At 37.5% G+C, this 14,404-nt stretch overlaps 1 long non-coding RNA gene across 4 annotated transcripts in view; it reads left to right on the top strand.

Moving 5' to 3' along the window:
- Nucleotides 1-14,404, top strand: part of LOC129479792 (uncharacterized) — a 337,809-nt gene that overhangs the window by 174,759 nt on the left and 148,646 nt on the right. For all 4 annotated transcript variants that reach the window (XR_010120114.1, XR_010120115.1, XR_010120116.1 and 1 more), the window contains one exon: nucleotides 11,402-11,464. This is a non-coding gene — a long non-coding RNA (uncharacterized lncRNA). The remainder of the gene's footprint in view (nucleotides 1-11,401; nucleotides 11,465-14,404) is intronic.

Here is a 14,404-nt window from a genome sequence, read left to right as displayed (position 1 = left end):
TAGAGAGGAGAGTGACTCCAGTGCTTTTCCATGTGGCTGTGAACATGGCCCTGAAAAGCGTCAAGAGAAACATTAGAGATTTGTCACTCACTCTTGCTTAATGATGAATTCAAGGAAGCTAAAATTGGAGGCCCATCAATCCCAGCTATGGGCTCAAAGTTATGGCCAGTTGGTAGTCCTCTTTCTCCACCCATTACTTCATCCACCTGGACCTAACTGTTCTAAGAGCTACCTTTCTAAAACGTATGTAAGGAAAGAGAGCATGACTCTTGGAATATGAAGTCTATGAGATATCAATACAAGTTCTACAAAATAAGGAGGTATTCTAAGGTCAAACAAGTTTAAGAAATCCTGAATATGTCTCCACTGGACATTCAAAATGTACATGAGCATATCTAAGGCTGTAAAATAAAAATAATACAATAAAGTAAAATAAAATAAAACATTTGCTTTCCCAGTTATTTGACTTTAGAACTGTTATATTTAGTAACACTCATTAACACCTTGAATACTTCTTGCTTCTAGTTTTTAAGAAGATAATGTTCTTAGAGAAGTCTCAGTAAATAGTCCTCTTGAAGGCTGAAGTCCATGCTTTAGACTGAAAAAAAGTTGAATGTAGCTTGGTTAAATCTTATAATTGAGGAATACATGCTTACCATCCAAGGGTTCTTTTTAATAGCCAATTCTTTATTAAATTGAGGGTTTGCCGGGGAGGTGGGAGGTGAAATAAGCAATCAGCATTCGAGCCCATTCCTTATTCAGAAAAAAATTTTTTCTTTTCTATTACTGGCTAGATCTCATGGAAAATCCCTTGAAAATGCTGAAATGGACTTTTCCTCTCCCTCTCCCCTGGCTGTTTGCCTTTTTTTCATAAAGAATCAGTGTAGATTTGATTTGTAACTATTATAGTTTATATTTGACGGGACCCTATGGAAAACTACTAGCCAAGAGAAAGAGTAATCACTAGTAGTTTTAACTGTAATCACAGAGAAATCCTTCCCTCTCCTTCAACCTTTCCATGGCTCTGTAATTGTGAGCAGTATCTTTCATAGGACGTTTCCCATAGGTGCTAAGATCATATTTTCTCTCCATATAGGTTCTCCAAAGTATCTTTTCTTTTCTACCCACAAAAATAGACAGGGAGTCAGGCAATGGGATCAACTCTATTCATCATACATATCATTTTATACCTCTTCAAGGAAGCTTTCCTTATCAATTTTCTTCTCTAATCACTGCTTCTCCCAGTATTTCTTCTGAATCTATTTAATGCGTAGGATGTTATTTTACCTATGGTGTCACAATAGTTTGCAACTGATCGTAGTTTATTCATCTGTGTGTTTTCTCTGTCAACTAGAATTTAAAGTTCATCGGAGGCAGGTACAATATATTTAATTTTTTCATACTATCTTCAAATCTTACATGCAGTAAGACTTGTACAGAGTTTTATACATAGTGGGCATTTGTTTATTTGAATTAAAAATAATTTACATGGAATGAATGTCAGGACATCTACTCATCTCCTAGGTTTTCTATCGATATGACTGGAACATGAACATTGGAGTCCTCCTGACCTGAGCTCAAATCCTAGGCCAAACATATCAGTAATCTTTGTGCTCTTAATCAAGCTACTCTTCTTCTCTGAGTTTCCATTTTCTCATATCCACAATGGGGATCTTGTATCTACCTTTTCCTAAAAGACTACATGAGGAATAGTTAGAAGTTTAAGTTCTGATGTCAGACAGTTCTGATTTGAATTCCCTCTCTGCTACTTGCTACCTCATATTGAACAAATTGGTTAACCTCTGATGAGCCTCATTTTCCTCATCTGTGAGTTAGGATCCATAATAGGATTTATCTCATGAACTTGTTTGGATTAAATGAAATAATGCAAGGAAAACTTAGAATGGTACCTGATATCTAGCAAGCATTCAATTAATGTTAACTGCTACTATTGAAGAGTACCTAGAATACCTGATGCTGGTGGGCTCAAATAAACCATAGTTCTTTCTCCTACTAATTCCCATCTTTAAATCCATTGCCATGGCAGATGCACTTTGCAGATCTGTTGGCTAAATGCGTAACTTTCATTGCAGGAATGGCATTCTGCCTGTTTTGCCTATCTTAAATGGCACAAAATTCTTCTGAAGGAAAAGACTTTCTCAGGAAGATAATACATATCTGGATTGAAAAGAGCTTACGTTTTTAAAGTGTGGGTTGGAGACATTTTTTAATTGAACACAGCCATTTTTTATCATGTTGATTTCCTCAGGATATGAATCAGAGAGAAAGAACTGAAGTCTTGTCTCAGGAAGAAAGAGGGCAGGCAGAGGATTTTTCACTGGTAAGGCAACTTGCACACTTGTCCTTTTCATAGTGAGTCATGATCTATGATACATTTCATAGCAATGTCTATGAGTTTCCAATTCTGGAATTAGACATGCCAGCCAAATAAGGGAGGGAGAAGAGAATAGACTTTTAATCCACCTCATTGCCATTCAGAGTTCTAGAAGTGGAGCTTCAAGAAAAGGAGTATTCTAGCACCCACTTTTAGTCATATCTTTAAACACATTGAGAAAAAGAATTAGCTAATTACTTTCCAAATGTTTTCAGCAGAGCAATTCGACAGGGTTTTTCTCTCTACCCCGCCCCCCCATAACTAGCTCTAGCGTTCCAGAAAAATCAAAGTCTCCCTAATCTCTTTCCAAATCGTTTTTTTTTTTTTTTCTTTTTTTTGGTATGACTTGAGGCTAACTTTTCTTTTTCTTTGCCTTCATACTGGCTGACCTAAGCTCTTCTTAAAATGATACTGTAAATTTTTTAAGTTATTAAAGCCTACCTTCCCTAGTTTTTTTTTTTTTTCTAATCAAGGAAACTTAACTCACTTGAAAAGCTCTCTTATATCCAATTTTTTTTACACTTCAAGTCACTTTGGGCTGATGTTCTAAGGATGTTTCCCAGCTATTCTAGTAATAAATAAAAAACACCAATGCTTTGTTACCATTGGTCCTTCATATCCATGGGTTTCACATCTGGGGATTCAATTAACTCTGGATCAAAAACATTTGGAAAAAAAAAGGATTGTTGTGTCTGTACTGTACACCTACAGATTATTTTCTTGTAATTCCCTAAACAATAAAATATAACAATTATTCACATAGTATTTACATTGTATTAGATATCATATGTAATCTAGAGATGATTTAAGGTATACAGGAAGATGTGCATAGGTTACATACAAATACTACACATTTTATATAAAGGACCTGAGCATCTGCAGATTTTGGTATTGGCAGGGGATCCTGGAACCAATTCTCTATGGATGCCACGTGATGACAGTATATGCACTTGGGTATCCCCAGGACTTGGTGCCACTCAGAGTATATTACAGGTGCTTAAAATGGCGACTGAATAAATATGACCTTATATTTCTATAGCTTTTAATGCTTTATGGAAAACTTCAATTTCCTTAAAAAGTCCTGTCTGCAATTGTCTTATTTTCACCTTTTCCACCACCCAAAATAACCTTACATTTGGTTATAAAGTCAGTAAGTATTAGAGTGGAGACCAGAACTTGGTCTCCAGTTCCCAGCCACACAAGTTTATTGCCTTAACCTGAACATTTGCTACAGTGGTGGTGCTAGTGTTTTGAAAAATGTAGACTTCCCAAACTCAACCTTGTACTCATATAATGAAGAGAATAACAAGAGTGCAGACCAGTTCTAATATGCCTTTGTTTGGGGAATATATCTGAACATCATGTTATTTTTTAATTGTAAAATGTGACTTGTTCATACTTAGCTTTTATTCTTCTCTGACCTTGAGCTCCAATTCTCACTGCGTTTTCTACAAGCTCATCATTTTTTCACATGGTGTCTCTATATTGTGTTCTGGTATGAAATATTAATGGCCCACAATGGGGCACTTTTAATCTCTTCATCACCAAGATGTAGGACATCTTGGTGCCTTGATTAAATAGCGCGTGGTCAGTGTGAGGACTTTGATTCTCCTCCTGGTGAAATTCTTTCTGTCACAAGATTTCTTCAATGTAAAAATCAACCATCATTACTATTCCTTTCATTACTTCACTGGAGTTCGAAGTCAGCCAAAGGAAGATATTAAATAATCAGGGAGACAGGGTCTCTTGATTGAACTCCTTAAAGACAGGAACTATGTCAGAAATTTATGCTGAGCACCGTGGCTCACGCCTGTAATCCCAGCACTTTGGGAGGCCAACGTGGGTGGCTTGCTTGAGGTCAGGAGTTCAAGACCAGCCCAGCCAACATGGTGAAACCCTGTCTGTACCAAAAAAAAAAAAAAAGCCCAGCGTGGTGGTGCATGCCTGTAATCCCAGCTACTTAGGAGGCTGAGGCAGGAGAATCGCTTGAACCCGGGAGGCAGAGTTGCAGTGAGCTAAGATTGTGCCACTGCCCTCCAGCCTGGGTGACAGAGTGAGACTCTGTCTCAAAAAGAAAAAAGAATCTTATATAGCCCCATCCCCTAATCCAGGGTCTGGCACAGAGCAGGTACTTAATATATTATTAATTACATTGAATTGACATCTATAAGAAAATTCAAGAAATCTGAGCCTTGTGACTTTGTCCATAATGATGTGGCCTTAGCTAAGACTCTGAGCTTCTGTTTTGTCATCGGTGAAATGGGATCTCTGTCTACCTTTAATGGGAATGTGAGAGTCCTAGGAAATTTGATCTTAAGGAATATTTGTTTTAGATTTCACAGACTAGATGGAGTTCTAGTTTTTAAGTGAATAATTTACAGACTAACGGGCTTTACATGAATAATCAAAGCAAACTTGTGGATTAATATTTTTAATTAGTTAAGTCATTTTTGACAAATTCACACAACCCGCGATATCTGTTTTTTTTTTTCCTTTAATTCACCTTCCATTATGGTCAACTTTACTATTGAAATGAAATCATCAACTTGAAGATACGTTGAGAAATGGTGTCGCAGTCTGGATTCATAAATCTTAACAGGAAGAACCTGGAGCCAAGCAGCTCACAGCATTATGAAATCAGTTAAGTCAGGCTTCTGGAATATGTGAGCAGTCTACCACTTTCTCATTAATCTGAGGCAGAATGCCCAGAAAGAGTATTTTGCAAAGGTTAGTGCAAAAGAGAAGTCCGTTGAGTCATTGTTGGGTGTTGGATAGCGGAGCAAATTTATTGCATTGATCAATGGAGGAAGTCTGTATTCTAAGATTGCCTTGCTAAGAAAGTCATTGTAAACTTGTAAATGAACAATTATGCTTCCTCAATGGCTCTCAAACCTGAATGGGCATCAGAGTCACCTGGAGGACATGTTAAATCACAGATGGCTGGGTACTACCCTTAAAATTTCTTCTGATTTTGTAAATTCTAATTTGGGGGTGGGGTGGATCCCAAGAACTTGCAATTATCACAAGTTTCTAGGTGGTGCTAATGCCACAGGATGGGGACTATACCTTGAGAACACCGTGCTACTTGATTTTCCTTTAGATTGCCAAGCCTGGTGAAAATAAATGTTCCATGGGACTGCTGCTCTTTTCTGAGACCGATTTAATGAAATAGGACTTAGACAAGCCATCAATAGCACAAGCCACAGGCAGACATCTATGGGTCAGAGTGTCTGTATAGAACTACAGTGAACCCTAGATATAGAGAAACAGATTTAAGCTTACAGCTCAGCTGCTTCATGACTTTGTAGGACATATTATTGTGGTCTGTTCCAAGCTCCTTCTGGAGTCATCTGAAAATATATTGCCAGAATCTTTAAAAAAAAAAAGGGAGAGGAGATATGTTTTCATTTTCTTTCAGGTGGTCATTCCAGGTTGTCATCTCTTTTCCAACAAACAGGCCATGTATTCAGGTATTCTACCCTCTTGCTTTGTGATTTAATCAGACAGTAGACAGTTATTATCTGTCAAGTTCTTTTAAGTCAAGTTCTTATTTCATATAGGTACAATGTTATCAATTCTGGTTCTTTTCCTGGAAGCTCATTTTATTCAATTCAGTTCAACACCCATTGTGTGACTTCCTGTGCTAAGCACTATTCTAGGGACTTAAAAAAAGACATGACCAAGACAAACACCAATCCCTACCCTTGCAGAATCTACATTCTAGCACAGGGAGACAAACAGTAAACAGTACATCAGCCAATATATTATATTCTTCATAGTAAATGCTATGGAAAAGATGAAAATAAAGCAGAGTGATTCGGTTTAAGACTGGGGTGGGGCACTGGCAGAGGAGGACCATGTGCACAGTTGCAATTTTAAATAGGAGTGTCAATTGAGCAAAGATCTGAGGCAGGTGAGACTATAAGTATATATCCAGGGAAGAGTATCACAGGCAGACAGAACAGCCTGTGCAAAGGCCCAGTGGCAGGAGACTGCCTGGTGCATTTAATGAACAGCAAAGAAGCCAGCATGGTTGATTTAAAGAGATGGAAGGGAATGTACTATAGGTCAGAGAGATAACAGAGAGGCAAGGGTGAGGCCCCATAAGGCTTTGTAGGTTACTGATAGAAGACTTTGGCATTAATCTGAGTGAAATGGGTGTTACTTCAAGGTGCTGAGGAAGAGTTGACTTTTTAACAAAGGTCTTTCAGTATATTATGTAGAGACTAGATGAGCAGGGCAAGGATAGAAGCAAACAGACTAATTAGGAGGCTGTGCCAGTAACCCAAGAAAAAGATGATGTGGCTCAGGTCATGGGTTGGTCAGTAGAGGTTATGGGAAGTAGTCTGCATATGGATATATTTTGAAATCAAAATTCAACAGGATTTTGTGATAGATTGGATATGGAGTGTGAGTTGAAAAGAAAGCAAAGTTTTGGCTTGAGCAACTAGAAATATAAAATTGCTATGGATTGAGATATGGATTGAGATGCTATTGATTGAGATGGCTATAGGAAGAGCCAGTTTGTGAGGAATATTGGGGTTTAGGTTTTGGACATACTGGTATTGAAACGACTATTAGACACCGAATTATAGATGTAAAGTCGGTTGTTGATCATGCATATTTGGAGCTAATCAGAATGTCAACTTCCCCCAGCCAAAGATGGAGACCTGGGAGTCATCAACATGTTGGGATTACAAACTGTGAGGCTGAGTGATATTATCAAGTGAGTGTGTATAAATAAAGTAGAGAAGACTGGGACTCAGCTCTGGGGGTCCTCAGAATTATAAGGGGAAACTGAGGTGTGACTATCAAGGTAGAAGAAAAACTAGGAGGTTGTGGTGTCCTAAAAACCAAGAGAATGAATTGCATCAAGTAGAGGGGAGTCAAAAGTAGTGCCAAATATTGCTGATAGATCCGGTATGATGAATACTGAAAGTCACTCATTGAATTTTCTAGCGAGCATCACTGGTGATCTGAACAAGAATATAATTTGGTAGAGTTGTGACAGTTAAAGCCTGGTTTAAGTAGCTTAATTGGGAATGGTAGGAGAGGAATTGGAAACAGTGAGGAAATCCAACTCTTGAGGTTCCTGCAAAGGGAAGCAAAGAAATTGGATGAAAACACCTGGGGAAAGTGAGGTCAACCTAAGGGGTTTGTTATTGCTGCTGTTTTTGATTAGGATAAATTACAATATGGTTATGTGCTGTTGGAAATGGTCCAGTAGAGACAGAGAGACTCATGTTTTAGGAAACATAGCAAAAATTCCTTAAGCAATTTTGTTGAGTCAGCAAATAGTGATAGTATCTAATGTCCAAGTGGAAGATTTGGCTTCAAAGAGAATATAGATTATTTCCATCCACAGTAACAGGCATTTTTAGGGTAGTAATGCTGCTTGGAGAGGGAGTAGATATAGCAGAGAGGCCCTCTGTAAAATTCCTTTTTATCACCTAGTTTCTCCATGAAGTAGGAAACATTACCTCATACAATCTCAAAAATTGTTCAAAAGAAAATGAAGCCCAGGTATATGCCTCTATAAATATTTATTCAAAAAATAAAACAAAGCTAAACATAATACAAAAAACATGCCATAAATGTTCTATTTTTGGAGTTTTTCTGCATGAAGCAATTGAGATTTTAGAATAGGGATCTAATGTCTTTTCAACTAGGGACACTTCTTTTCCTGGTGAATGTCTCTGTATTAAGCACAGGCATTCTTCATTGCTTCATTAACCTTCAGATTTATTCAAAAATAGGGATATTTATATGTAAGTTTTTCTATTTGCCAATTAAATGTGCATAAATGTAACTTTTTTAGATGTTATATGTGGGTGGAGTAATTTCTATGAAAAATCTTTAGCCATCTCTTGCTCTTCATTTCAACGAGATGACTGGCCCCCATCATCTTATCAGTGTTGTCAATTTGGTACTTTGTAGATATTGGCTGCAATTCTTAAACAGATATAAACAGGAGCTTCCACTATTCTTATTTATAATAAGTACATAAACTTAAATCAGAGATAGGAAGCACCTATATGATTTTTTAAAAAGACATAATGAACCCTTTAATCTAAATTCTGTTTCTTCTCTGGTATAAAAAAAGTCACTTTTTGGAGGTTAGAAACTATATTTTAGTGCTTTGCTTGAACAAAATTTACAAAACACAACTCAGTAAGGTATTGCATAAATGTTTTGCAATTGTAATGATCTTAGTTTGGGCTGGAATATAACAAAATAGTATAAACTGGGTGGCTTATAAACAACAGGAACTTATTTCTGACATTTCTGGAGTCTGTAGGTTCAATATCAGAGTACGCGCCTGGTTGTGCAGGTTCCTCTCCTGAGTTATACACTGCCAACTTTTTGTTGTATCCTCACATGGTGGAAAGAGAAATCTCTGGGGTCCCTTTTATAAGGACACTAATGCCATTCATGAGGGCTCCACCCTCACGACCTAATTTTTTCCCAAAAGCCCCACCTCCTAATACCATCACATTGGGGGTTAGGATTTCAACATATAAATATTGGAGGGGCACATATATTCAGTCCATTGTAATAATAAAACATATAAGATAGATGTTTTAAAAATACTTTTTAAGATTCTTTCATATTAGTGATCAAGTGAATTTGAAGCAAAAGGGGAATAACTATAGTATTGAGCTCATAGGGTTGTAGGGAAATGAAGTGATATTGTCCATTTAAAGTAACTTAGGGCAATGCATGGCCCATGGTAAGTGACTAATACGTTACTATAGTAGGTATAAGATGGTGATGGGGTTCCTTAAGAAAAATTCCATAAAATTGACAAAATTAGGGGGCTGTTCTTAGTTAGCTGCTGTGTGTGTGTGGTTTGTGTGTGTGTGTGGTTTTTATGTGTGTGTTGTGGGCGGAGGGTGACAGAAGATTACTATAGCCAGCATCAGTTCATCAAGCACGAATTTAAAGAATGAATTGAAAGAAACAATTCGTCCAGTTTTATGTGCCAGGTACTGTAGTAAGCACGTTAGATACACATTGTATTTAGTCCTTATGATAGCCCTGCACAGTAAGTTGTATTAACCCAATTGTATGAATGAGGAAATTGAGTTGGGGGGAAATGATTAAATGCTACAATGGGAGAGCTGTCTGCAATTTGTTAAGTAAATTAAAAGACTGACCTTATCTACTAAGCTGTCCATAAAAGAGCAAAATCCTTACCAAGGTCACTATGGGATTTGATTCCTAAGTCCTCAGTCTTCTTTTCACTATACTAAGTTATTGACTTGCTCATCTAAATCCAACCTAAATTCAAATGCATGTTGCTGGTTTGATCAGAATCAAGAGATTTGCTTACTCTGCAATTAGTCATCGGATTTGCCTCTGAACATGTATGTAGAGATGGTTCACTCTTTTGTACTGGTAAAGGTTGAAGACAAAAAGAAAATCTCACCTTTTGTCCCTTGAAAGAAAAAGCTCTTCCCATTCCAGGAGACCATGGTATAGTTTCCTTAAAAACTAGCTGTGTTTCAAACTCAAACGACTCTTGCTGTGGTTGATGAAAAGCACAATATTCCTTCTCTCTTCCTGTAGGAATGCAGAAACAGGAAAAGAGAAAGAAAAAAAAAGAAAAGAAAAAAAGAAAGAGAAAGAATGAGAAGAAAGAAAGAAAAAGAAAGAAAGAAAGAAAAAGAGAAAAAGAAAGGGAGTGAGGGAGGGAGGAAGGAAGGAAGGAAGGAAGGATCTAATTTATTTTTTTTCTATTCAGAACAGAAAAAATCAGTTAGAACAATAACTTTTTTTTCTCCAAAGGGGACCAAGTTGTAGCGCTCTTTGGATACTTGGAAGGATGTCATACCCCATTCATTTATGGCAATCAGTTGTTGAACACTGAGCAACTTCATTTATAAATGAAGGAGAACAGTTTGGCTGGCAGAACAACTTACAAATATTATATTTTGTACATGAGTTTATTCTAGAACAAAATATATATCAATATAATCATTTGAACACTTATTATGGAAATGTCAAACCTCCAGTTTTTAACCCTTTGAGTTTTTTTTTTAAAGACGTGAACATGTAAACTCTTTACTGAGTCTATAGCTGACCCAATGAAAACAGGAAAAAATGTTTCTTTCTTTCTGTAACTTGGATGGAGAGGTGGAGAATTCTCATTCTGGAAGGGAGAGGAGAACTGCCTGGTTTCCTTTCTGAGTTTAGTATAAGAATAACTCTGTGCAAATATATGAAGGATTTATATTTTTCAATAATGAAAAAACAATTTGCCCACCCACAACCACCAAGGTCAGTTTAGAACAGGAGAAATTTAGGGTAGTTTTAGCATGGGGCTTAATGGCTAGAAAGAGTAACTAAAGATATAAATTAGTTACTAGGAGGAATTGTGATCTTCTTTTTCCCAGAGAATTTTAAAAATCTGCTCAGCATCCATTTTGGATAGCCTAGGTGCTCTTCCATCTAGAAACAGGCACCTGCACTCATGATTCTCGTGGGCCCAGATGTGGCAGAAGTTCTTTTCCCCTCTCCATCTCAGGACTTATTTATACAGTGTATGTATTTTATAATTTATGCTACAAGTGAATCACAATTTGTCATCATTCAATGGCCAGCTCACTTGCTTCTTTTGGCTAACTGTAGAGGAACTGAACTCCCTGGAGAGAGAGAGAGAAACAGGCAAGAGGGCAGAGACCCAATGGTGCTGCCTCCAAGGAGCCAGTGACTCAGCCCTGAGTTCCCCCACCCCCAACCAACTTCATCAAACCACAGCCCCCTTAATGCACAGTTTAACATTTTCTTTAGTGGTGCAACCTTGTTCTGAGATTACAGGGAATGCTGAGTTTTATTAGGGTTCTTTCAACAAACTCATTTAATTGTTGCTGCCCCTTAGCTAGTGCTGAGTCATTCTCAAACTTCACAGCATTCCACTACAGCTCATCCTTCTTGACTTTCCTTCTTTTTTTCCTTTTCCTTTTTCCTTTTTTAAGTTCTCTTAATATTTTTTATTCCCAACAGACTTGTCTTTGGACAAAATTGAGAAGAACTCATAAACCTGGCTTCCTCGCTTCTGCTCCTCAGGTGAGTTTAATTCCTATTTCTATTATGCAATGTCATTGAAGAATATTTCCCCAGGTTGCTGTTGAAGAATTGCCTTTTTTTATCTTTTTGATGCTGCCACTCTTTTAGAATTAACCATGGAAAAACTTGATGACACTTCCATCCTTCTTGTAAAATTCATCTTTGGAGTAATTTTACAGTGTGCGTTTTCCCCTTGGACATTTTAAAGAGCTGGATTTCCGCCTCTTTGCAGAGCATTCTAGCAGCTGTGTCTCATTTGCTTTGCAAGGGCATTTGAAGAAATTGCTATTTTGTAAGCTGCTTAACATATGAAATAATTGTTTTAAAGCACTTTACAGTTTGCTTAGTGCTTTCTGTTGTTTTACACCATCATTTCTTATAGAAGCTCAGGATGTATTATTTACATTTTTCAGAGAAGGAAATAGAGGTACTGAAGACATAACAGCAGCTTGGCAGGCAGTTAATCTCCTAAATTAATCAACAGATTAAAATCTCTCCCTTCAGATCCTTTAATGCCTGTGACCAGAAAGCCTCATACCTTTTGACCTAAACAGGTAGACAGACATACCTGCTTTGCTTCACAGCAATTTGCAGTCTAGCTAGTTTTGGATCTACCCTAATAAACTGCCTCATTGATTGGAAGTCAGAACACTGTTTGGACAGATTAAACATTGTTTGGCTGTTTTTATTAAAAGTGATATACTGGGTGGCTAAAAGCACTTGTTTTGGGGTCAGACTGCTTGGGGTTAAATCCAAGTTCCAACCTGTATCAGCTGTGTGGACTTTGGTGAATTACTTAAGCTCTCTCAGCCTCACTTTTCTTACATGTGAAATGGGAACAATAATTGCAAATTCATGGAATTATTGTTGTGAGCCTTAATTGAATTAATCCCTATAAAGCTCTAAGCACAGCGCCCAGCACACAGTAAGCCTTCAGTAAATGTCAGCTGTCAGGGTATAGTGGTTCGAAAGGTGGTTACCTGGCCATTTTTCCTGAGGTTCATTTAGGTTGATTCATTTCATGAAATTATACATCTGGCCCAGTCAAGACCAGATATCTTAGTGGTCTTAACAGATAATTGGTGGGTAGACAGAACTTGTACTAGTGCTTCCTCTGCTTTAGAGTGCTGTGATAATTATAACGTCTCATTCCTCTCTCTCAAACACAAAGTGGCGATGTTGTTTCTCCCGAGTAATTTGCAGCATAGACAAAGGACCCCATTCAGTACTGCCCACGGTATTCAACCTAGCACTTTTGGAAGGGTAGCACACAAAAAGGCAAAAGACAACATGGGTTTTCTTAAAGCTCAAGGAGAAAGTAAGGCGCAGAAGAAGTAGTACCGATCTGTGTAGTTGTGAACTGGCTGTCGTTAGAACACATAGGACTCAGTCCCACATCTGCTTCTCACTTCCTGGGTAAGCTGGGCAACGCATTCTGCTTCTCTGTACCTTTGTTTCTCCAATTATAAACAGGAATGATAATACCTGCAGGATGGCCAACTTGTCCCTTATTTGACTTGGCCATTCCCATGGCAAGTGCTATGTCCCCAAATCCTCTCAGTCCTGGGGAAAACTAGGATGGTTGGTCACCCTAAATACCTGCCTCTCTTCTCTTACTGTGTTCACCATACGGGCAGCAGAATAAAAATGCTTTGACATTTCATGAACCAAAGAATACAATAATCAGCTCAATTCTGAACACCCAAGTTCTAAAAATAGTGCTTTGGGGTATTGGGAGAAAAACATAGCAATACAGTATATTATACTACATTAGTTCTTAAGTAAGAATAATGCACCTTAATTCTTGGTGCATCATTCTTGGTGCTTAGAAATATGTAATTGGAACCATGTTTTACATCATCCTTATGTGTTTACATACATGTAATTGAAAGTACACAAGAGTATTTATACAGAACATTTAAGACAAATACTTTCAGGCGGTCATGACGATAATTTGCATTGGAAAAACCTCATTTGGATCATCTTTACTTCTTGAAAAGTTCTGTTTTGTACCCAAGGCATATTTTGGATGTGATTGCCATTTACAACAAATTGATTGATTGGTTTTAGAAAACCTCAAAGGAAGAGAAAAGAGTCTGAGGAAGGTGTCATAATTGATCATCTACTTGGTATCAAAAAATAAGTACTCATCAAAGTATAATAGTACATTGCCAGTAATTAATGTGAAGCAGCATTGGTGTTCCAGAGATATGCAAAAATACTAACCAGTGTGCATACTCAGGAATTCGTTTCCACAAAATGATTCATTTAGTTTGCTTTCATGTCATATAGAGATTGCACTTCAGTGGAACTTCAAAATGTATAAGCATGTGTTTGCTTGAAAAGTCAAAAGTTTGTTGATTGACTTTTATTTGTGTTTCACCCAGAGGCATCTGACTAGAATCAAGCCAATGCACACCCTATAAATGCTAAAGTGAGGCTTCTCATAGACATACACAGCAAAGATACGAAACACATATGCAGTATGTATTAGTAAAAGCATCAAAGCTAGCAAATTTCATTCAATTCAATTGCTTATGTAAATACAGAGAAGTAAGATGTATTCAAACAATTAGCCTCATTTTTGCTGATTTTGTGCTTGGCTTTTGAAATGCGACATGCAAACCTCTGTTAAGGGAGATTAAGGGAATTGAAGACCCTGAACATGTCACACACTCTTTCTTCGTCTACCCTAGAGGACCAACTGCAGGCCTGGATACATGGTACTCAGTAAAGCCTTGTTAACTTACATTGAATGTTCTTTGTATTAATAATTTGAAATAACATAATGAAACCAAAGCGAGAAGGGCATGGCCTAGCATTCCACATTCAACTTTTCCCCAAGGAATGAACTACTTTACCTCTCAGGCAGAAGCAAAGAACTCATTCAAAAGCAGAGCTGAAGGCTGTTGGAGTTATTGTTGTTTATATTTCTCTGGA

The sequence above is a fragment of the Symphalangus syndactylus genome, chromosome 3, assembly GCF_028878055.3.
Source record: "Symphalangus syndactylus isolate Jambi chromosome 3, NHGRI_mSymSyn1-v2.1_pri, whole genome shotgun sequence".
In the NCBI taxonomy this organism is placed as follows: domain Eukaryota; kingdom Metazoa; phylum Chordata; class Mammalia; order Primates; family Hylobatidae; genus Symphalangus; species Symphalangus syndactylus.
Note: the sequence above shows the minus strand (reverse complement) of the source record. Positions and strands in the feature narration are given on the sequence as shown.